Raw genomic sequence first — 26255 nt, forward strand, 5'->3', positions numbered from 1 at the left:
ATATGCTGGCAAGGTTGTTGCAGATTCTTAGTTACACTTTGTCCCAGGCATCGCTAGGGTAAAGAGTCTGCCTGTCAATGCAGGATAAACAAGAGATACAGGACCCATCCCTGGGTGGGCAAGATTCCCTGGAGAAAGAAATGGCAACCCACTCCAGTATTCTTGTCTGGATAATTCCAAGGAGAAAATAGCTTGGCAGGTTATAGTCCATGGGGTTGCAAAGAGTTGGACACGACTGAGCATACAGACAGCTGGAGTTTGTAATCGGGGATTTGGATGAATCCTGGAACCTTATGTCTCAGGAGGAATTTATCTTTGGTTTTAAGACTTTTTTAGCAGCGTCTTTTATGTCTTTGTTTCTCAAACTATAAATCAAGAGATTCAGCACTGGGATGATGATGGTGTAGAAGACAGAGATGATTTTACCAGTGTTGGGGGAATACAGGTAGCTGGGTCGTGAGTAAACGAAGAGCAGAGTACCCTGTTAGATGGCCACGGATGTCAGGTGGGAAGCACAGGTAGAGAAGGTCCTCTTCCTTCCGGTGGAAGAACGGATCTTTAATACTGAGAGGAGACTGTAAAAATAGGAGATGATGACGATGAAGCAGATAATTTCCACTGAGCTGCCATATGTGGAGAGAAGTCACTCATTAAGTGACGTGTCTGTGAACAATAACTTAAGCAAGGGAAGCAGGTCACAGAAAAAAATGATTAATGATATTTTTATCACAGTATTTCAGAATAAATGCAAAGGATGTGTGCACCAGGGAACTCATATTGCCTCCAAAGTATGACAAGATGATCAACCATAAAAAAAAAAAAAAAAGATGATCAACCATATACAGATGCCCCGAGACATCACAGCCATGTATAGTAAAGGGTTACTGATGGCTACATAGCGATCATACACCATGGCAGCCAAGATAAAGGATTCAGTATCTGCGAACGTGCAGAAGAAATAGAACTGCAGGACACAGCCATGATGGGAAATTGACTTGTTCCGAGAAAGGAAGTTGACAAGCATTTTGGGAACGAAGACAGAAGAATAGCAAAGGTCTACAAAGGATAAGTTACTAAGGAAAATATACATGGGTGTTTGAAGGTGCAGATCAACCCTGATTAGCATCATCAGTCCAATGTTCCCCATTAAAGTCATAGAGTACAAAGTCAGAAACAGGAGAAACAGGACAATCTGCAGTTCAGGGCAAGTTGGAAACCCTAACAGAATAAACTCAGTCAGCAAGGTATCATTCCCAACTATAAAGTCCACATCATGTGCTGTGTTCTTCTTGTGAGAATTCTAACATCCTAAGATGCTATGCTGATGGAAAGAGAAAAATATGGATATAATTATAAGGTCATTTTATTGTTTCAACAAATAAGCAATCAAATCAAGAGTCCCAGATCAAATCTCCTTCCAAATATAAATTCTGAGAAACATATTTCAGAATTTAGTACCTTTATCTCTTGGTTGATAGTTTTATTGTATTTGTTTGATCGATAGCTAGTTCTTCCACTGGACAGACATGTGCAGATAACATCTCATATTGCTAACTTTTTTTAAATTCTCAAGTATAGGGCTATAGCTAGTACAGAGAATTAAATGAATAATGAAGTAATAAGTGAAATGATGATAAGAGGAAAAATATATCTGCTATTAAAATTATGTTAACTTGAGTACATCTTGTAATGATAACTCTGGAAAAATGTACTCCTTTTGTCTAGTATTTAATAGATATTAATATGTTGTGCTAGAAAAGGCAGAGGAAGCAGAAATCAAATTGCCAACATCAGCTGGATCATCAGAAAAGCAAGAGAGTTCCAGAAAAACATCTACTTCTGCTTTATTGACTACGCCAAAGCCTTCAACTGTGTGGATCACAATAAACTGTGGAAAATTCCAAAAGAGATGGGCATACCAGACCACCTGATCAGCCTTTTGAGAAACCTGTATGCAGGTCAGGAAGCAACAGTTAGAACTGGACATGGAATAACAGACTGGTTCCCAATAGGAAAAGGAGTACGTCAAGGCTGTATATTGTCACCCTGCTTATTTAACTTCTATGCAGAGTACATCATGAGAAACGCTGGGCTGGAAGAAGCACAAGCTGGAGTCAAGATTGCCGGGAGAAATATCAATAACCTCAGATATGCAGATGACACCACCCTTATGGCAGAAAGTGAAGAACTAAAAAGCCTCTTGATGAAAGTGAAAGAGGAGGGTGAAAAAGTTGGCTTAAAGCTTAACATTCAGAAAAGTAAGATCATGGCATCTGGTCCCATCACTTCATGGGAAATAGATGGGGAGACAATGGAAAAAGTGTCAGACTTTAATTTTGGGGCCTCCTAAATCACTGCAGATGGTGATTGCAGCCATGAAATTAAAAGATGCTTACTCCTTGAAAGGAAAGTTATGACCAACCTAGATAGCATATTAAAAGCAGAGACATTACTTTGCCAGCAAAGGTCTGTCTAGTCAAGGCTATGGTTTTTTCAGTGGTCATGTATGGATGTGAGAGTTGGACTGTGAAGAAAGCTGAGTGCTGAAAAATTGATCCTTTTGAACTGTGGTGTTGGAGAAGACTCTTGAGAGTCCCATGGACTATAAAGAGATCAGTTCATCCTAAAAGAGATCAGTCCTGGGTGTTCATTGGAAAGACTGATGCTGAAGCTGAAACTCCAGTACTTTGGCCACCTGATGCAAAGAGAGTTGACTCATTGGAAAAGACCCTGATGCTGGGACGGATTTGGGGCAGGAAGAGAAGGGGATGACAGAGGATGAGATGGTTGGATGGTATCACCAACTCGATGGACATGGGTTTGAGTAAACTCTGGGAGTTGGTGATGGACAGGGAGGCCTGGTGTGCTGCGATTCATGGGATCGCAATATGTCAGACAGGACTGAGCAACTGAACTGAACCTAAGTGAACTTAATGCGTTGTACTCTTGATTGTGATTAGAGTGATGCAATGAAATATACTTTAGCTATTAAAAATAATAAAAGCAAAAATGATATTAATGAAATGAAAGCAAATGTCAGTAAACATCAGCTGAAAGCATGTTTTAGACAGGGATTTGTGGCAAGTCCTTAAATCCTGGCATGATACTCAGTCAAGGAGATTTAGTAATTAACTGCTTTTCTTTTTGGCATTCTTTATCATTCTTGGCTTATAGTAAGCACAGCATAAATATTAGATGACTGAGTAAAGAGGGCAAAAAATTAGTATTAAGTTAACTTCTCATCTTTAAATATCACTCTGTATAGCCACCTCACTAATTATATATGTGAGCAAACACAAATAGCTGCATTTACTTTTTATCCTAGTATAATTCAGGATGTTGAGTCTAAGAATTTTGTCAATTTCTGTGTCTGTAATCTTAAAATTTTTCTATAGGCAAGGAGAATTTGAACACGACTTTGAAATATAAGACTTTTTATTGTAACCTTGAAGGATGACGTGGAAATCTATGAAACATGCAAGTGAAACCTCCAATGAGCTCTGAGCTTTGTTACTACTGCCACAGTTGACTAGAACAAATGGATGGGGTCATTCTCTCACTTATATAAAACTATTAAGACAGCTGCAGGGCTAAGAACTCTGTTGTTGTAGTATCATTTAATCACTAAAAGTGTGCTATAACAAAGGCACAGAAAGTCTAAGAGAATTAGAAGGGTTAGGATGCTGTCTTATATTCTTACCTCAAACAGTGTGAGTGAGATGCAGTGCCTTGTTAGGATAGTAGTTAGTTTATACTTATTTTGCCTGTTTTCAAGGTAATCAGAATGTTCAGGAATGATAAGACCTAAATTTAGAGTTCATAAGCATTTTATTAGAATCTCATTCTAGCCATGTGGATTGTAAGACCTTGCACAACTGTGTGCGTGCGTGTGTGTGTGTGTGTGTGTATGAGAGAGAGAGAATCTGCTATACTTAATACATATACTATATTTATATTATATATAGCATTATATATTTTTAAATTTTACTATAATAATGACAACAGTATTTCACATGGCTTCTCTGCCAGGTTAAACTAGGAAAACTATCTATCTATAGTTTCTTGCTGTCTCACTTTAGAGAGACCGACACATAATAGGTAAAGCGTGAAGCTTAGTTTCAATTACTCCACTGCTGTCTGCTCAGCAGTAAAGAATCCATTTGCCAAAGCAGGAGATGTGGGTTCAATCCCTGATCTGGGAAGATCTTCTAGAGAAGGCAATGGGAACCCATTCCACTCTCCTTGCCTGGAGAATCTCACGGACAGAGAAGCCTGACGGGCTACAGTCCACAGGGTCACAAAGAGTTGGACACGGCTTAATGACGAAACAACAACAGAAACAATTCCAGTGCTCTCACTCATCCCTAGCTAATAATCAGAACTATGTCACTAGATTTTTTTAAATAAGAGTTATCATTTATATAATGATTGTGTTGTGAAATGTAGTATTCTAACCCTTTACATATAATTCATTTAATTGTCACACAAAAGTATACTAACAAAATTTCACAGCCGTTTCTGTCACTATCATCTTTCTCTTACAGTTGAGAGAGCTGAAGCAGAGAGCTGGAGAGCTAAGATGTGAAGAAAATAGGATTGGAGCCCAGACTGCTGCCTCCAAAACTTCAAGATAGATTGGCTGTGTAAACTAGATTCTCATTATTGATCTGTATGTTGCATGGGGACTCGGAAGCTTAATGTTCTGAGTCACTCCACAAGTAGTTGACAGGTATAAATCAAATTCATATATGTGTGAAGTCACAGTTCATGAGGATAGCCATGAAGGTGGTTAGAGGTTTATTAGTGTGGCCTCTGTGAGACAGGCTGTAGTGCAGACTTGCTGAAGGCAGGACAGAATGACTCAGTTATTTCCTGAAAACACAGTCCATTACTCTCAGGGACTCACAATGAGCATCCCTTTCCTTTTCTTTTTCTTTCTTTTTCTTTTTTTTTTTTTCATTTATTTTTATTAGTTGGAGGCCAATCACTCTACAATATTGTAGTGGGTTTTGTCATACATTGACACGAATCAGCCATGGATTTACATGTATTCCCCATCCCGATCCCCCCTCCCACCTCCCTCTCCACCCGATTCCTCTGGGTCTTCCCAGGGCACCAGGCCCGAGCACTTGTCTCATGCCTCCAACCTGGACTGGTGACCTGTTTCACCCTAGATAATATACATGTTTCGATGCTGTTCTCTCGAAACATCCCACCCTCGCCTTCTCCCACAGAGTCCCAAAGTCTGTTCTGTACATCTGTGTCTCTTTTTCTGTTTTGCATATAGTGTTATCATTACCATCTTTCTAAATCCCATATCCCTTTCAATAGCCTAAGAATGGTTTCCCTGGTGGCTCAGCCCTTAAAGAATCTGCCCACAATGCAGGAGAATGCCTACAATTCAGGAGACCTGGGGTTGATCCCTGATCAGGAAGAGTCACTGGTGAAAAAAACAGCAACTCATTCTAGTATTCTTACCTGGGAAATCTAATGGACAGAGGAGCCGGGCGGGGCCACAGTCCATGTGGTGGCAAAGAGTCGAATATGATTTAGTAGCTAAATCACCTCCACCACCACCACCACCATGCATGTAGAGAAACGTGAGTGAGAAGAGAAGCACAAGGGGAAAAGTCGGATGAGAGTGAATCTTGGGTTCTTGCTTTCAATGGGAATGACCAAAAAGATTCAATCAAACTGAAGTGATTCACTATTTTTTTTCATAAGTATATAGCAAAACAATGTTAGAACAGAAAATAAATTAATTGGAACTATCGGGTAGCCAATTATGTTTCAGTTTATTTCTGTTCACAAAAAAGCTTATTTAAACAAGGTGAGTGTCAGATCCCTATAGAAGCTATAATAGAATGACACAGGTTGATTTGTTTCTGGGTAATATGCTAATGCATAAGATTTTGTAACTATTTTGATACGTCAGTGGTCTCAGATCCATAAAAGTCTATTTTTGCATCAATAAAGCCAAAGCCAATCTGGTAAACACAGAAGCTACTTAGCAAAGAAGGAGACATTTTCCTATTACCTAGATGAATAATTTTACCAATAGAACCAAGGACTTTTATATACATTCTCAAGTCATTAGGGACCTAATAACTGAAGATTCCAAACATGTTCATTTCCAAGATATCCCTAGGGAATAATTAATAGGTTATTGTGAATTATTATTTTGAAACAAGTTCATAATTATAAAAGCAATTCTGCTAGTGTTAGTTTGAAGAGGCAATTTTTACTCTCAGTAATATTGTGGTGGTTTTGTCCTGACACTTGAAATCCCACTGGAGTCCTACACTCTAATACTGTAGAGGTTCTTTCAAATAATTCATATATTTTAAAATGCAGCTCTCATTTAAATTATTTCAAAAACCACATGGAAGTTCCTAAAAATGTTACTTGATATCCTCAGCACTGAAATGTAATATTTTTTATTGAACTGAAGAATGAGACCAGCGAAGTCTTCTATAGAACATGTTATCAGTAGGTGCTTCCTGAGAAGATGAAAGGACTTTGTTTTTAAAAATTATCTAGCTACCCATCTGCTTACTTTTGGCTGTGCAGGGTCTTCCTTGCTGTGCATGGGCTTTCTGTAGTTGCAGAGAGAGGGGCTACTTTCTGTTGCAGATCACGGGCTCTAGAACTTGGGCTCTAATATCACAGGTTCAGCAGTTGCGGTGCACGGTTTAGATGCCCTTTGGGCTGTGGCTTTCTCCCTGGACCAGGGATTGACCCCATGTCCTCTGCTGTGGATGGCAGACTCTTAAACACTGGACCACTGGGAATTCCCTGAAGGACTTTTAAAGAAGAGTCTTATGCTTGAGAGCATCAAAAGGAGGCAAAACCATCCCAGTTAGTAAATACAGTTTTTCATCATCAACTTAATTGTTCTTATGTGCATTTTGTATAACAGATTCACTAAAACAATGATATTTCTGCTGCTCTCAGAAAAAAAGCTTGCAGAACTTTTGGTAATTACACAGTCCTAGCGTATCCAAACTGGAAATCTGCATGGCTACAAGCACAGAACTGTCTTCCCTTCACAGCGTTTGCCAAATTTCAAATTGTTTGGACTTGGGGGTTAAAGATATGTTGAAAACCTCTGAAATCAAAGAGTAGACAATTCTATATTACTTTTGTGCTGAAGAGACTAAGAAAGCTCAAGTACTCATGTGAAAATCCTAGGTCGCTATGCCCTAGCAAGAGGGGTGAACTGGAGATACAGTGCATATTGCCAAAACCAAAAGAATCATTGTTCTATTGAATGGAGCTTATCACTCTTAACTACATCAGAAAAATGATGGAAGCTTCATTGATTTGAGAAATCCTGTAGAATATCTTTGTAGTCTGTATGGCATGTAATAAAGAAATTACTAAGCATGATCACAGGAAAGATTTTATGCCCATACTACAGGGAAAATGCCAAAAGCAAATGCACGTTGAACCAAAATTGGAGTTAGCAAGCAAGAATTTAAAAATAATTCTAAAAACATCCTAGAGAAAATTTTCAAAAAATAAAAATAAAAAAGAAAATGACAAAAGTTGGGAGACATTCTGCAAATGATTGGAAACCTTAGAAAATAAAATAGAATTGAAAAATACATCTAAATTAGCAACTTACCGAATGGATTTATTGATACATTGAATTTTTAAATGCAGAGAATTGGATGAAAAGTGGCAAGGGCAAAAGGGTTTGTATTAAGGATCTTTGATTTGGAATTGGCAACTAATGTGATAAAGGAGGTCGTCCGGAAAATATATGTTCAATTCAGTTCAGTCGCTCAGTCGTGTCCGACTCTTTGCGACCCCATGAATTGCAGCACACCAGGCCTCCCTGTCCATCACCAACTCCCTGAGTCTACCCAAACCCGTGCCCATCGAGTTGGTGATGCCATCCAGCCATCTCATCTTCTGTCATCCCCTTCTCCTCCTGCCCGCAATCCCTCCCAGCATCAGGGTCATTTCCAATGAGTCAACTCTTCGCATCAGGTGGCCAAAGTACTGGAGTTTGAGCTTCCAATGAACACCCAGGACTGATCTCCTTTATGATGGACTGGTTGGATCTCCTTGCAGTCCAAGTGACTCTCAGGAGTCTTCTCCAACACCATAGTTCAAAAGCATCAATTTTTCAGCGCTCAGCTTTCTTCACAGTCCAAGTCTCATGTCCATGCATGACCACTGGGAAAACCAGAGCCTTGACTAGACAGACCTTTGTTGGCAAAGTAATGTCTGTGCTTTTATTTATTTATTTTGTTCATTTATTTTTATTTGTTGGAGGCTAATTACTTTACAATTACTTTAGTGGGTTTTGTCATACACTGACATGAATCAGCCATGGAGGTACATGTATTCCCCATCCCGATCCCCCCCCCCCTCCTCCCTCTCTATCCAATCCCTCTGAATCTTCCCAGTGCACCAGGCCCGAGCAATTGTCTCATGCATCCAACCTGGGCTGGTGATCTGTTTCACTATAGATAATATACATGTTTCGATGCTGTTCTCTCGAAACATCCCACCCTCGCCTTCTCCCACAGAGTCCAAAAGTCTGTTCTGTACATCATGTCTCTGCTTTTAATATGCTATCTAGGTTGGTCATCACTTTCCTTCCAAGGAGTAAGCATCTTTTAATTTCATGGTTGCAATCACCATCTGCAGTGATTTTGGAGCCCAGAAAAATAAAGTCTGACACTGTTTCCACTGTCTCCCCATCTACTTCCCATGAAGTGTTGGGACCAGATGCCATGATCTTACTTTTCCGAATGTTAAGCTTTAAGCCAACTTTTTCACCCTCCTCTTTCACTTTCATCAAGAGGCTTTTTAGTTCACCTTCACTTTCTGCCATAAGGGTGGTGTCATCTGCATATCTGAGGTTATTGATATTTCTCCTGGCAATCTTGATTCCAGCTTGTGCTTCTTCCAGCCCAGCGTTTCTCATGATGTACTCTGCATAGAAGTTAAATAAGCAGGGTGACAATATACAGCCTTGATGTACTCCTTTTCCTATTGGGAACCAGTCTGTTGTTCCATGTCCAGTTCTAACTGTTGCTTCCTGACCTGCATACAGGTTTCTCAAAAGGTAGATCAGGTGGTCTGGTATTCCCATCTCTTTGAGAATTTCCCACAGTTTTTTGTGATCCACACCGTCGAAGGCTTTGGCATAGTCAATAAAGCAAAAATCGATGTTTTTCTGGAACTCTTTTGCTTTTTTGGTGATCCAGCGCAAACTGGCAATTTGATCTCTGGTTCCTCTGCCTTTTCTAAAACCAACTTGAGCATCTGGAAGTTCTTGGTTCACATATTGCTGAATCCTGGCTTGGAGAATTTTGAGCATTACTTTACTAGCGTGTGAGATAAGTGCAATTGTGCAGTAGTTTGAGCATTCTTTACCATTGCCTTTCTTTGGGATTGGAATGAAAACTGACCTTTTCCAGTCTTGTGGCCACTGCTGAGTTTTCCAAATTTGCTGGCATATTGAGTGTAGCACTTTCACAGCATCATCTTTCAGGATTTGAAATAGCTCAACTAGAATTCCATCACCTCCACTAGCTTTGTTCGTAGTGATGGTTTCTAAGGCCCACTTGACTTCACATTCCAGGATGTCTGGCTCTAAGTGAGTGATCACACCACTGTGATTATCTGGGCTGTGAAGATTTTTTTTTTTTTTTTTTTTTTACAGTTCTTCTGTGTATTCTTGCCACCTCTTCTTAATATATGCTTCCACTTAAATGCTCACCATGAGCCAGCTTTAAGAAAATAGACTTTCTTAACAAATACTCTTTCAGATGGCACTGCTTGAGAGGAATGAACTTAAAAAGTGTTTCTCATATACCGTAGAACCTAGAAATCTTGCATCTTTCAGACAATAGATGGTACCAGAGACAACTATCTAATCTACTTAGCATGCCTCTAAGTCAGTCCTGAAAAATAAACTTTCAGTGTTCTTAAAGATTTTTGTGTAACTGCTATTTCCAATTGTTAGTACTCTGTTTCTCACCAAGTATATATGTTTTTTTTTTTTTTTCAGATTTTTTAAAAGAAATTTTCCCATTAGTTGCTAAATTGATAACATTCCTCTCTGTGCAGGAAACTGTGACTCTCAGATTCTAGTAAACCATCATCAAACAAAAAGTCCTGATTCTTCTCTTATTGGTATCAATATCCAAATATTCTTGTTGCTGCCTGTAAGTCATGTCTGACTGTTTGCTACCCCACGGATTGTACCCCACCAGGCTCCTCTTTCCATAGAATTCTCTAGGCAAGAATACTGGAGTGGGTTGCCATTTCCTCCTTCAGGGGATCTTGCTGACCCAGTGACCAGACCTGGGTCTCCTGCACTGTAGGTGGATTCTTGATCACTGAACCACTGGGGAAGCCCTGGTATCCCAATAGGCTGAATTAATTTTACAGCAGGTCAGTAAAATACAATTGAATTAAAGTTGAACTCACGCTCTAGAATAAGCATCAAATTATTGCTTGTAGTCTCACATATAGGGCTTTTCATAGGAGGCTGTGATACAAGTAGATCTCAACATCCACCAGTTAAAATTTCAAGTATTTGTATAGAGGTCTTAACTAGCTTCAAGCATGTAAACTGTTCAGATGGTCTCAACAGTAAGTTGCTCTCTCAAGACTGCTTGTGTGGTCTTTGAAAATATCTCTCACTATAGGAGTGATGGACAGAATGTATGTTCTAAAGACAAGGGAGAGAATGAGGAGCATGCAGATCCAGTTTGCCAATCAACCAGATGTCACCTTCTCCAGATGACCTCCTCCAATGGTCCTAAATGAATCTGTCAAATGAATCCCTTTATGTGAGGGAGTCCTAAGTTGCTTCAGACATGTCCAACTCTTTGTAACGCTCTGGACTGCAGCTCACAGACTCCTCTGTCTATGGGATTCTCTAGGAAAGAACACTTGAATGGGTTGCCATACTCTCCCCCAGGGGATCTTCCTGACCCAGGGACTGAACTTGCATCTCCACAGCTCAGCGGGCAGACTCTTTACTGCTGAGCCACTGGGGAAGCCTGAATCCATTTATACACAATGTCACACCCATATTTCCAGAAGAAGTTGAATGCAGTTAATATCTTGAAAAAATTGTATGAGATGGCCGAGCTACTGAGATACATTAAGAGCAGTCAAGTAAAGTATCTTGTGTCCTTTTAGAGGTGAATGCAAACTTCTTCTGAGAGGCAATCAAAATAGTCACTGAACAGAATATACTAGCTAAATCTATGGCTACAAAATACTTGATATTTGCTATTGGAATTAAGTCGTTAATTTCATTGTTATTGCCTATGGAGCCTTCATAGCTGGGGCTACGACATTAAGGTTGTGATCACATGGTGTTATTCATTACTTCCATTTTATGGATCGGCCTAATTGGGTTATAAAATGGAGAAATGCTGGAAGCTAATCCCCCCTCTTCCTGAATCAACTTGATCTGGAGAAAGGGGATGGTGAAGGTGGAAGACAAAGCAACGACACAAACTAAGGGCCCCAGGGCTTTGTGCGGTTCCTCCATGCCGGGTGGGTGGATGGGTGGGTGGGGGGAAGGAGTCCTTCGTCCCTGCTCCCTGCAGCTCGTACCCCAGGAATGGGAACACGCTGCCTCTGGACCAGCCTATACTCTCTGAGCCCAGACGGCCTGACCAGAGGCAAAGCAAAAGTCCTCCTGCTTTCCTGGGGAGGCCAGGGCTGCTGGGGCCCCCATCACCTCCGAATACAGGAGAGTCTGGCTTACTGCCATTCTCTCCCAGATGAACCCCAGCCTGAAGCTGGGGCAGGGCAAGGCCAGCCCCAAGGAGGGGGCGTGCGGTGAGCCCGCGGGTGGGCAGGTCTGTGCAGGCTCCTCAGGCCTCACTCTTTACACAGCCCCACTGACCACAAGCTGAGCATGACAGCCTGGAGGGTCTGCTCCCCAGGGACGGCCTGCAGAGGCTGGGGTGGTTACAGAAGGATGGGGAAGAGGAGAAGAGGAAGGCGCTTTCTGGCCCTAATTACTAAAAAAAAAAATCCCCTTCTCTTTCAAATGGTTCTTGTATAATGAGTTCAAGTCTTAGAGGATCCCATTTTATTTTACACTGGGCCATTTCAACTGTCTCAACTGTATGCTTTAAAAGCTGTCCACAGTCAAGCATCAAATATGGAGTCAGACTTCTTGTTACAAGTCTCTTTGCATGAAACGTAGCATGCATGTGCAGCTGAGCAGTTCTATCAGCTTAATTCCTGACAGCAAAATTTTTGGATAATGGCTTTCTTTCATTTTGTAATCTGTCAATGAATACTGTTGTTGTTGTTTAGTCCCTAAGTCATGTCTGACTCTTTCGCAACCTCATGGACTATAGCCCACCAGGCTCCTCTGTCCATGGGATTTCCCAGGCAAGAATACTGGAGTGGATGGCCATTTCTTTCTCCAGGGGATCTTCCCCACCCAAGGATTGAACCCTTATATCCTGCTTGGCAGGTGGATTCTTTACCACTGAGCTTCCAAGGAAGCCTGTCAGTGAATATAAATATATATGAATACATATGCATTGCATATATACTTTTTGTATTTACATATAAATATATAAAAATCTTAAAACTATGTAATAAAGCAACAGCACAAGTAAAATGTTAGAAAACAGTTTGAACAGATAATTCATCAAAGAAGATACAAAGATGGCAAATTACACCATGAAAAACTCAGTGTGAAGTTACTGAGTTTGATTAGGAAAATCAAAATTAAAAAATGAAATATCACTAGACAATTAAAGTTTTAAAAAAATCTAATGAAAACAAAGCAACAACAAAAATAATGCACAGATAATACTTAATGCTGGTGATGATTTAGAACAAATGAACTTCTGTACACTTCTCGTAGGAATGGAAAATTGAGACAGCTTCTCTGAAGGTTGGTGGTTCATTATAAAGTTACTTGCACACTTACGAAACACATTTATACAGAAGTCCCACTTTATAGAGAAAAGAAAACTTGTATTTACACAAAAATCTATTATCAAACATTCAGGGCAGTTTTAACAGTGAAATTCTGGAAACACCCACGTGTTCTTCACCCAAGGAATGAGTAAACAAGCTCTGGTACATTACATAGTGTGAGACAGTACTAAGAAATATAAATAAACAAACTATATTGATGCGGCAGCAATATGCTAAATGCTTTATGCAAAGTGAAAATTCAGACTTAAAAGGCTTTATGATTCCATTTATATGACATTTTGAAAAAGTCATATGGTCAGCTGATAGTAAATTGGTAGGGTATTAACTAAAGAGACAAAACATGAGAATTTTGGAGATTGATCATGCTGTTCTGTATTTTGATCATGATTTTGGTAACATAACTGTGGATTTGTCAGACTTCTCAAAAAGTTTACAAAAAAAGTGCATTTTAATTTGCATACAAATTTAAAATATTATAGAATATATTTTAAAATGCTATCAATTAATGAAATCATCTCTACAGTATTATACATGGCCATTCCCCTGAACCAGTCTAAAGAGGACCGTTTATTCTCATTTAACAATCAATTTCCTTTGACAACTAGACTGCCATGGTCAGCCTGTGGGTTGAAAAGTAATCTCAGTTAGATGCTGGCAGGAGGCCTTTGTCATTCCTGAGTTACTTGTTTGTCACAGACACTCTCATACACCTAATCGATACAGTTTACAGACAGGGACACACAGATGATGACAGTAAAATTTAACGTTAAAACATGTCTATTATGTCACAGTTGTTTGGATGATACATGCATAATACTGTTAAAATTGTGCTATATTTCAAATACCATAAAGTGATCCTTTCCAGACTAGAGAACAACCCATTCTTCCTTAAAGGCTATTTATAAATATTTAACTAATTTAATCTTAATGATAAAATTTTAGTCATAGGAACTTATTATCATGATTGGCTGAACATTCAAAGGAAAGATAGATTGAAACATAACTATAGGTCAGTACCAACATAGGTATTGTTAACCAGAAGCAGAGCATATGATGAAAAGGTGGCATGAATACACAGAAGAAATGTACAAAAAAGACCTTCATGACCTGGGGTCATGGTATGATCATGGTGTGATCACTTACCTAGAGCCAGGCATCCTGGAATGCAAAGTCAGGTGGGCCTTAGGAAGCATCACTACAAACAAAGCTAGTGGAGGCGATGGAATTCCAGTTGAGCTATTTCAAATCCTAAAAGATGATGCTGTAAAAATGCTACACTCAATACACCAGCAAATTTGGAAAATTCAGCAGTGGCCACAGGACTGGAAAAGGTCAGTTTTCATTCCAACCCCAAAGAAAGGCAATGGTAAAGATTGCTCAAACTACTGCACAATTGCTCTCATCTAACATGTTAGCAAAGTAATCTTCAAAATTCTCCAAGCCAGGCTTCAGGAGTACATGGGCCATAAACTTCCAGGTGTGCAACCTGGATTTAGAAAAGGCAGAGGAACCAGAGATCAAATTGGCAACATCCATTGGATCATTGAAAAAGCAAGGGAATTCTAGAAAAAAAATCAACTTATGCTTTATTGACTATGCCAAAGCCTTTGACTGTGCAGATCAAAACACACTGTGGAACATTCTTAAAGAGATGGGAATACCAGACCACCTGACCTGCCTCCTGAGAAACCTGTATGCAGGACAAAAAGCAACAATTAGACCTGGGCATGGAATAACAGACTGGTTGCAAATTGGGAAACGAGTATGTCAAGACTATATACCATTGCCACCCTTATTTAACTTATATGCAGAGTACATCATGAGAAATGCTGTGCTGGATGAAGCACAAGCTGAAATCAAGATTGCTGGGAGAAATATCAATAGCCTCAGATACTCAGATGATACCATTCTTATAGCAGAAAGTGAAGAACTATAGAGCTTCTTATTTAAAAAAAAAAGTTTAATTTAAATTATTTATTTATTTTACTTTACAACATTGTATTGGTTTTGCCATACTTTGACTTGAATCTGCCATGAAAGTGAAAGAGGAGAGTGAAAATGTTGACTTAAAGCTTAACATTCAGAAAATTAAGATCATGGCATCCAGTCCCATCACTTCATGGCAAATAGATGGGGAAATAAAATCACTGCAGATGGTGACTGCAGCCATGAAATTAAAAGATGCTTGCTCCTTGGAAGAAAAGTTATGGCCAACCTAGATAGCATATTAAAAAGCAGAGACATTACTTTGCCAACAAAGATCCATCTGGTCAAGGCTATGGTTTTTCCAGTAGTCATGTATGGATGTGAGAGTTGGACTATTAAGAAAGCTGAGTCTCAAAGCATTGATGGTTTTGAACTATGGTGTTGGAGAAGACTCTTGAGAATTCCTTGGACTGCAAGGAGATCAAACCAGTGAATCCTAAAGGAAATCAGTCCTGAATATTCATTGGAAGGACAGATGCTGAAGCTGAAACTCCAATACTTTGGCCACCTGATGCGAAGAGTCGACTCATTTGAAAAGACCCTGCTGCTGGGAAAGATTTAAGGCAGGAGGAGAAGGGGATGACAGAGGATGAGATGGTTGGATGGCATCACTGACTCGATGGACATGGGTTTGAGTAAGCTCTGGGAGTTGGTGATGGGCAGAGAAGTCTATCATGCTACAGTCCATGGGATCGCAAAGAGTCGGACATGACTGAGCAACTGAACTGAATCATAAACTGTGGAAATCGTTTTCCCAAGTTTGGTTTTACTGTTATTTCAAATAATGATGATGGGGTCATATTTTCTGTTAGCCAAATTATAAATAAAATCTGCAAAGCCTGCATGCTCAATAATGCTTTTTAATGTTAAAATTATATAGGAGTAGCAACAAATTGGATTATAAAATGAAACACTTTTTAAAATAGTAGATATTTGTGCAAAAGTGCTGTCAAATATCTAGCTATAGGAGTTTTAATTATGAAATCCACACCTACAGAAGCATGGAATGCTTTTCTTTAAAATAAGACCTCTTTAACTGCTCTCGCATTGATACCATGAGTATATTAAATCTTTGCAAAGTACTAATGAGGTGTGTCTGTAGTCACAGATGAGGTGTGTCTATAGTTCACAGAAGCTCATATATCAGATGAAGTTGTGTTGAATACATACACAGCAGAGGAAAGCACTGTTTAAACATTGAAGTGCTCAGTCATAACACACACATTAAAATACCAAAACCTGCATTTCTGAGAAACGTTTCCTACCACAAAAGAGCTTCTGCACCAGCTGAAAAGCCACTAAAAAGATACTATCTACCACCACCAAACACTGTGAAACATGAATGTGTATTTTCTTCTTTAGAATCATATTCAGGCCTGTGTAAGAAAACACATTTATTTTGTGAAAAGAAAACACATTTATTTTATTTATGGTATGGCTAGCCATGTGCTTTTTAATAAGCTTCATACTCATTTAAATTTTGTTCTTTAAAAGAATGAAAGGAAAAATAGTAGCTAAATGACTTGCTCTACATCTGGTAAAGAGAAGATTAAAAACCAGTGATTGAACTCCTGGGACAGCAGTGTTCCATGATTTTGTAAAAATCTTCTTTATTAAGTAATACATATATATGGAATCTAAAAAAAATGATACTGATGAACCTATTTGTAGGGAAGGAATGGACACACAGATGTAGGGAATGGACTTACACAGGGGAGATGAATGGAGAAAGTAGCATCAACATGCATACATGATCAGGCGTGAGACGGAGAGCTGGTGGGAAGCTGCTGTGCAGCTCAGGGAGCCCAACCTCAGGTGATGACCTGGAGTGGGGGAGGGCGAGGGGAGGGAAGGGATACAGGAATAACTACGACTGATCTGTGGTGTTGGAGGAGACTGCTGAGAGTCCCTTGGACTGCAGGGAGATCCAACCAGTCCATCCTAAAGGAGATCAGTCCTGAGTATTCACTGGAAGGACTGATGATGAAGCTGAAACTACAATACTTTGCCCACCTGATGCGAAGAACAGACTCATTTGAAAAGACCTTGATGCCGGGGAAGATAGAAGACTGGAGAAGAGCTGCTGCATAGACTGACAGTTCGTGGGCAAAAGTGTCTCTGCAGGCCAGCTTCAGAATGGGGGGGAATGTCACAGAAGAAGTGGTTAACCTATTTCACATGACAGAAACACAGAGAGATCTGGCATGTTTGCCCTACCTGCACTGGGATTTCACTGACCCTGGAGCCCACAGCCAGCTGGAGGCGCACTTTTGGGGTCACGACCAGGGGATAGTGCAGAGGGTCACAGATGACCACACAGCAGTCATAGGCCATCACCGCCAGGAGGAAACACTCAGTGGCTCCGAGGATAAGGAAGAAGCACATTTGGGTGGCACAGTCCAGTATAGATATCCTTCTGTCCTGAGTCCAAAGGTTCACCAGAATCCTAGGGAGAGTGACGGACACATAACAGATTTCCAAGGAGGAAAAATTTGCCAGGAAAAAAATACATGGGTTTGTACAGTGCTGGGTCAAGCCTAGTTAGTATTATGAAGAGGCCATTTCCAATTAAAATAATGATATAAGTGATGGTAAACACCCCAAATAATAACCCTTGGAGGTTTGGAAGATCAGAAAACCCCAGTAATGCAAATTATATCCTGTGGACATGTTGTCTTCTGATTCCATCTCTTCATATTTCATCTGTGGGAATGATTCAATTAGAGGCACTGTCATTTCATTTTTATTGACTCTTGTTTTTTGTGTATAAACTAGATTATACATCTTCTTACTTTTCATTTCCCTATAAAAACCAAACTTATAATGCCAGGTGCTCTAAAAGTACAGAGGAGTATACTTTTATTTATCATTAAATCTATCTGTAAGAAAAAACTTCATTCTCTGTTTTCTCTACAATATATTATTTTACTGCTTTATTATAAAAACATGCGATTGCAATTTTGCTATTCATTTGAACACTTAAAAATTCAAATGGAAAATTATGTTCAACTGGAACAATGATTTCATGTTTTCCACTGATATGCTCTTTTCACCTCTCTCTTCTGTTTTCCACTACTATCAATTCAAAATTAATTTTATTGTTCCTATAAATATTTTGTAAACCACTTAAAATTGTTTTGGGGATAAAGATAGTTAATTTTTAAAATGATGATCTTCCAGTGGTATTTCCAAATTGTTTGTCTTTGACATTATGAATATTTAGCTCTTTTACTATAAATCCAAATCAATGAGCTAATCATTGAGTATTATGGGATACTATTTATTTTTTAAAAGTGTGTATTTCAATGTAATGTCTATAAAAGCAACAGTCATAGTTTTTTTAATATATAATTTCTGTTTTTATTCATTTATTTATTTTAGTTTGGCCACAAGGCATGTGGGATCCTAGTTCCCAGACTAGGGATCAAATCCAGATCCCCTGTTGTGGAATCAGGGAAATTTAACCACTGGATCACCACCAAGGAAGTTCCAGTAGTCATAAGTTTTATTCAGATTTTCCAACTTGGAAAAAAGAATCATTAAACTGATCTTTCTGTCCAGGAACTCCCAAGAGAGAAGAAGTAGGTATATCTGGCGCTCATGTTCCAGCTGGGAGTGCTCTACATTTAGTGGACATTTAGGCTACTTCCGTGTCCTGGCTGTTGTAAACAGTGCTGCAGGGAACATTGGGGTCCATGTGTCTTTTTGAATTATGGTTTTCTCAGGGTATATGCCCAGTAGTGGAATTCTTCGGTCAATGGCAGTTCTTCTTTTTTAGTTTCTTAAGGAACCTTCATACTGGTCTGAACAGTGGCTATGTCAATTTAAGTTCCCACCAACAGTGCAAGAGGGCTCCCTTTTCTCCATACCTTCTCTAGTGTTTTTTGTTTGTAGATGTTTTAATGATGGCCAGAGAGCTAGTGGGAACCTGCTATAAAACACAGGGAGCTCAACTCAGTGCTCTGTGGTGACCAGGATGATGGGATGTCAGGGGTCGGAGGGAGGAGGTGTATGCATACATATAACTAATTCACTTCATTATACAGTAAAAACTAGCACAATAGTGAATAGCGATGATACTCCAATGAAGGAAAAAAGAAAAATCTTGTACACTGATGTTAGATTGCTTCTTTTCTTCCTGTTGATTTTGAGAGTTCCTTGCATAATCTTTCTGTATATTTCTTATTTGAAATGTGTGACTTTCAAATATTTTCCCTTTTAGCTTGTATTTTCTATTTGGGCTTCCCTGATAGCTCATTTGGTGAAGAATCCACCTGCAGTGAAGGAGACCTTGGCTTGATTCCTGGGTCAGGAAGAATCACTGGAGAAGGGATAGGTTACCCACTCCAATATTCTTGGGCTTCCCTTGTGACTCAGCTGGTAAAGAATCTCCCTGAAATGAGGGAGACCTGGGTTTGATCCCTGGGTTGGGAAGATCCCCTGGAGAAGGGAAAGGCAATCCACTCCAGTATTCTGGTCTGGAGAATTCCATGGACTGTATGGGGTCACAAAGAGTAGGACACAACTGAGTGAATTTCACTTTCACTTGATATTTGTAAAAACTATTAGCACAACTTACTCCTCCTTTAGAGACCTTTCAAAAACATTTTGCTGACTTTATCTTAATGATAAAATTTTAGATGTAGGAGCTTATTAGGACTGTATGAAAACTCAAAACAAAAAATAGATTGAAAATAAGTACAGATCAGTACAGATACAGGTATTATTAACAATGTCTTTTGAAATCATTTTTATTTTGGGGCTACTATTTTAAGTAATGATGAAGGGGTATTACTTGTTATGAACCAAGTTGTAAGAAAAGTTCAAGACCTGCAGGTTTAACAATGTTTTTACATGCCAGAATTATACAACAACAAAATTGATTACAAAATGAAACATTATTTAAAATATAAGAGATGTGTCTGATAACTGCTTTCAGATCATCAAATTCCTAGCTGTGGAATATCATAATTATGAAAGCCACACTTACAGAAACATACAATTTTTTTTTTTTTTTTTTTAAATATCAAGAGGTCATTCCAGGACCTTTCTTACTATTTTTCCCATTGACATTGTGGATATATTAAATTCTTGCAAAATGCTTATGAAATGTATCTATATTCACAGCTGTCACATCCATAGTTCAGTTCAGTTTAGTCTCTCAGTCGTGTCCAATTCTTTGTGACCCCAAGAATCGCAGCACACCAGGCCTCCCTGTCCATCAACAACTCCCGGAGTTTACTCAAACTCATGTCCATCAAGTCGGTGATGCCATCCAGGCATCTCATCCTCTGTTGTTCCCTTCTCCTCCTGCCCCTAATCCCTCCCAGCATCAGGGTCTTTTCCAATGAATCAACTCTTTGCATGAGGTGGCCAAAGTATTGGAGTTTCAGCTTCAGCATCAGTCCTTCCAATGAAACCCCAGGATTGATCTCCTTTAGGATAGACTGGTTGGATCTCCTTGCAGTCCAAGGGACTCTCAAGAGTCTTCTCCAACACCACAGAAGTTGGAAGCTCTACATCCACAGAAGTTCAGAAATTGGTTGAAGTTGTGTTGAATGCATGCACAGAAAAGAAAAGCACACTTCCCTTGGAACATCCAAAATGTCAGTCATAACACACACATTAAGAGTATTAAAACCTGATATTATTCAGCTGCTAAAAAGAATGAAGTGATGTCATTTGCAACATGGATGAACCTAGAGATTGTCATACTGAGTGAAGTCAGACATAGAAAGAGGAATATTGTGTGATATCATTTACATGCAGAATTAAAAAAAAAAAGAAAAGATGTGAGGAACACACTGCTATATTTAAAATGGATGTTGAATGAATTCCTACATACTGCACAGGGAATGCTGCTCAATATTATGTAACAGTGTAAATGGGGAAAGAGTTTGAAACAGAAAAGGTACATGTGTATATATAGTTGAATCACTTGCTTTACACATGACAATTTGTGAATTTAGGGAACGGCACTATTTCCTTGATGCTGTGATTCCTGCTTTCCTAAATTTCCAAAACAAAACTACTATCATCATCCTTATCATCACTATTATAATCCTCATCCTAGATTACATTATGGACTATTTATAAAAGTATATAAACACACTAAACATTTAATTAGAAGGTATATATGCATTTAGACACTATGAATAAAATGTATAAATAACTAAACCTAGTGCATCATATTTACTGCCTAGATATTAAAGGAAGCAAATGGACTGAGAAGTGAAATATAACTAGCTTCACAACAAGAGCTAACAATGCCTTATGCACATGTGTACAATTATAAGTAAATCAACAAAAGAGCATAACTGTCAACAGAACTGTCAGCAGAAGTATTCTCTGAGTTGCTGATTGCGTTTATGTGTGTGTATGCTCAAGTCGCTCAGTCTTGTCTGACTCTTTGTGTCTGCCTGGACAGTAGCCCACCAGGCCCCTCTGTTCATGGAATTTCACAGGCAAGAAGACTGGAGTGAGTTGCCATTTCCTGTTCCAGAGGATCTTCCTGACCCAGGGATTGAACTCGTGTCTCTTGGATCTCCTGCATTGGCAGGCAGATTCTTTACCACCATGCCATCTGAATGGAATTAGGAGGATACCTGTTAATGATTCTATTGACAGATGCTCATTTTCCTTGAGAATATCAGTTCAAAGGTTTAAAAATTATATCACTTAGAGAAGGTTAAAACTATGGAGGATTAGGCAAGGCACACTAATGTAATCGCAATTGTGGAAACTTTGTGTAATTTGGAAAAGAACTTCTAGCATTTTCTTCACATTAAAAATGCATATATTTGATTTTTAAAATATTAATTAGCATTGGGGTAGTTTGGAAGGCAGTGATGAAATAATTCAAAGCAGATTATATTGGGGTCAAAATTGCTACATAGAATATAGAAATATGTACAAAGTAAAAAGGTTGAGAAAAACAGGGAGATTTCTTCTACAACATGCAGTTAGGAAGAGTACTTAGTACATGAAAGATTTTCTTTTGTTATGATGATTGAGGTAATTCTTCATGAAGGTACAGTGGGCTATGTAAACATAGTCCTAGTGTCTAATGATATTTTGAAGTTTCTAGATTTTGCCAGAAGTCTGACATAGGGCAAGGTAATATGCATTTGTTCATTCATTCATTCAATTCCTCCTTCAAATAGTCATTACTTAATTGCTACTGGTCAGTTTCCATGCAATTGAATTAAAAAATGCCAACAATAGAAGTGGAAAAATAGAAGCTGTGATTTAGGTAAGGAATCTTGCATGTTTTAAGGTATATTTAAACCAAAAGTCTTAAGAGCTTGAATTCTATTTTGTTTTATCATAAAGTATGTCATGAACATTGTTCTTTATTCACAATACAGGATTATTTAGGTATGAAATAGTGAAGACACTTTGACTAAATATCCTGCCAGGCACCTCTGTCTGTGGGGATTCTCCAGACAAGAATACTGGAGTGGGTAGCCATTCCCTCCTCCAGGGGATCTTCCCAAATCAGGGATCAAACCCAGGTCTCTCGCATTGCAGGCAGATTCTTTACCATCTGAGCCACCAGGGAAGCCAAAAAAATATTTAAGCACAGTCAACTGTGGGTTATTTTAAAGTATCTAAAAGTATCTTATAAGCTAGAAATAGTTAAGTTCTTAAGGGGAAAATATAGATGTTTAAAATCTTTCTCTGATAACTGTGTAACAAACAGCTAAAACATTTATAAATATATTCATCACACTATATTTATATGTTTTCAGTCACTCAGTGGCTGAAATTCTTTGTGACCCCATGGACTGCAGCAAGCCAGGCCTCCCTGTCCATCACCAACTCCCAGAGTTTGCTCAAACTTGTGTCCATTGAGTCAGTGATGGCATCCAACTATCCCATCCTGTGTCATCCCATCTCCTCCTGCCTCCAATCTATATTTTAAGTAACAATTTCCTCAGTGCTGCAATCACATCCTTGTTCCGCAGACTGTATATCATGGGATTGATCATCGGAGTCACTATGGTGTAGAACAAGGAGAGCAGTCTGTCAGTTCCTGCAGAATGACTGGATGTGGGCCTTAAGTAGGTAATAATAGCAGATCCAAAGAATAAAAGCACAACCAACAGGTGAGAAGAACAGGTGGAGAAGTCTTTGGCTTTTCTGGCTGTTGGCAACCTCAGAATACTGCAGATGATTTTACTGTAAGAGGCAAGTATTAACATAAAAGGCACTGCAGCAACCAGCAGAACTACTACATAGACTGAGAGCTCATGTGCCAAAGTGTCTCTGCAGGCCAGCTTCAGAATGGGGGGGAATGTCACAGAAGTGGTTAATCTGGTTTGAATGACAGAAATGCAGAGAGACGATCTGGCACCTTTGCCTTATCTGCACTGGAATTCCACTGACCCAGGAGCCCACAGCCAGCTGGAGGCACACCTTTAGGGTCATGACCAGGGGATAGTGCAGAGGGTCACAGACGGCCACACAGCGGTCATAGGCCATCACCGCCAGGAAGAAGCACTCAGTGGTTCCGAGGATAAGGAAGAAGCACATTTGGGTGGCACAGTCCAAGATAGATATCCTTCTGTCCTGAGTCCAAAGGTTCACCAGAATCCTAGGGAGAGTGACGGACACGTAACAGATTTCCAAGGAGGAAAAGTTTGACAGGAAGAAATACATGGGTTTCTGCTGTGCAGGGTCAAGCCTAGTTAGTATTATTATGAGACTATTTCCAGTTAAGATAGTGATGTAAACGATGGAGAACACCCCAAATAGCAACGCTTGGAGGTTTGGAAGGTCAGAAAACCCCAGGAGAACAAGTTGTATCACTGTGGATGCATTGTCTTCTGTTTCCATCTCTTCATATTTCATCTGTGGGAATGATTCAATCAGAAATACCGTTATTTCACTTTTTGACTTTTGTTTCCTTATGTATAAACAGGATGCTATGACCTTTTATTTTCCCAGTTCCTTATAAAAACAAAACCTATTATTGATAATACCTGTGAAAGTATAGTGAAATATATTTTTCATTAATATTAAATATATTTTTAAGAAAATAAATCTCTTCAGTCTCTTTTATCTACCATGGGTTATCATATATTTTTTATATTTAAGCTCATGTGTTTATAATGTAACTATGTGTCTTCAATTAAATAATAAAAATACAAAATATGAATTTATATTCAGTTCTATCAGTTATTTCCTTATTCTGGCTGATCTCTTTTGCTTCTCACCTCTCAATTCTATTTTTAATCATTTTCAATGTGAAAGTAATTTGGCTGCACAAGCCACCTAAGAAATTTTTAGGCGTAACTACCATTAATTTTTAAAATTTCTTTATTTTTAATTGAAGTATAACAGCTTTACAGAATCTTGTTGGTTTCTGCCAAACATTGACATGTATTTAATTTTGAAAGTGATGATTTCCTTGCTGCTGTTTACTTTGGACATTTGCATATTTAGGCCATTTTATCTGAAAACAAAATTGACATGTTGACCAATCAGTATTATGGAATGATAAATATTATGTAATAATATTTAAAGTGATGCATTTCAACATAGGGTATATAAAAACAGCAGTCATAATTTATATTCAGATTTTTCAGTCAGAAGAAAAGAAACTAAACTCATCTTCCTGTTCAGGAACTCTAGATGTAAGAAGCATATTCATCTATCACTTCTGTTCAAGCAAGAAATTCTAACAAGAATGTTCACCCCTCACACACTTATTTTAAGAGACATCAGCCCAACTCACCTCTGAAATCTTCCTAAATTACCCCCTTCCTCTATAATTGCTATTGTTCTGCTAGCCATTTAATACATTCATTCTTTTTGTTGTTGTTGTTATGTGTGTGTCTGTTAGTTCAGGCATGAGAATGTATTGAGCTGAGATTGCCCATCTTTATATTATACTTTTCTAATAGCTATAATTAGATTATAAATTTATTTGAATATTCTCTATACATTTTTGTACAAGGCTTAGCATATCTCTTCCACAAAACTTGATATACTAATTGCTTGAATAAATTGAGTGAACCAATTTGATTGTTATTTTTTGAGAAAAGTCCCCAAGGTGGAAGCAAAGGTTCCTATCCCAGATTCAGACCTTCTCTCCCCTCTCTCCTGCTGGAGCTCATTCATGCCTTCAGTGGTGTGTGAGTAGGAGAGTTGCTGTTACTGAGTGGCTAAGTCCGTCTCTTTGTGACCCATGAACTGCAGCACAATTCCCTGTCCTTCATTATATGCCCGAGTTTGCTCAAACTCATATCCATTGAATCAGTGATGCCATCCAACCATCTCATCCTCTGTCGCCCCTTTTTCCTCTTGCCCTCAATATTTTCCAGCATCAGGGTCTTTTCCAATGAGTTGTATCTTTGCATCAGATGGCCAAAGTATTGGAGCTTCAGCTTCAGCATCAGTCTTTCCAATGAATATTTAGAGTTAATTCCTCTAGAATTGACTAGTTTGATATGAGTGTTGGACTGTGAAGAAAGCTGAGTGCCGAAAAATTGATGCTTTTGAACTATGGTGTTGGAGAAGATTCCTGAGAGTCCCATGGACTGCAAGGAGATCCAACCAGTCCATCATAAAGGAGATCAGTCCTGGGTGTTCATTGGAAGGACTGATGCTGAAGCTCAAACTCCAGTACTTTGGCCACCTGATGCGAAGAGTTGACTCATTGGAAAAGACCGTGATGCTGGGAGGGATTGCGGGCAGGAGGAGAAGGGGACGACAGAGGGTGAGATGGCTGGATGGCATCACAGATTCAATGGGCACAGGTTTGAGTAGACTCCAGGAGTTGTTGATGGACAGGGAGGCCTGGCGTGCTGCAATTCATGGGGTCACAAAGAGTCAGACATGACTGAGCGACTGAACTGAATTGAACATATATTTTCCTGATGACCTCCTTTACCACATTAGTTGCCAATTCCAAACCAAAGATCTTTGATACAAACCCTTTTGCCCTTGCCACTTTTCATCCAATTCTCTGCTTTTAATAATTCAATATATCAACAAATTCATTCAATAAGTTGCTAATTTAGATGTATTTTTCAATTCCATTTTATTTTCTAAGGTTTCCAATCATTTGCCGAATGTCTCCCAACTTTTGTCATTTTCTTTTTTTTTTTTTTTTTAATTTTCTCTAGGATATTTTTAGAATTATTTTTAAATTCTTGCTTACTAACTCCAATTTTGGTTCAACGTGCATTTGCTTTTGTCATTTTCCCTCTAGTATGGGCATAAAATCTTTCCTGTGATCGTGCTTAGTAATATGCTTATTACATGCCATACAGACTACAAAGATGTTCTACAGGATTTCTCAAATCAATGAAGCT

The 26255-nt window shown here is 38.9% G+C and overlaps 1 pseudogene; it reads right to left on the reverse strand.

Moving 5' to 3' along the window:
* Nucleotides 1–298: 298 nt before the first annotated feature.
* On the reverse strand, nucleotides 299–23418 carry LOC136164200 (olfactory receptor 5I1-like; annotated as a pseudogene).
* Nucleotides 23419–26255: the final 2837 nt, after the last annotated feature.

Source organism: Muntiacus reevesi, chromosome 3, assembly GCF_963930625.1.
Source record: "Muntiacus reevesi chromosome 3, mMunRee1.1, whole genome shotgun sequence".
Lineage (NCBI taxonomy): Eukaryota > Metazoa > Chordata > Mammalia > Artiodactyla > Cervidae > Muntiacus > Muntiacus reevesi.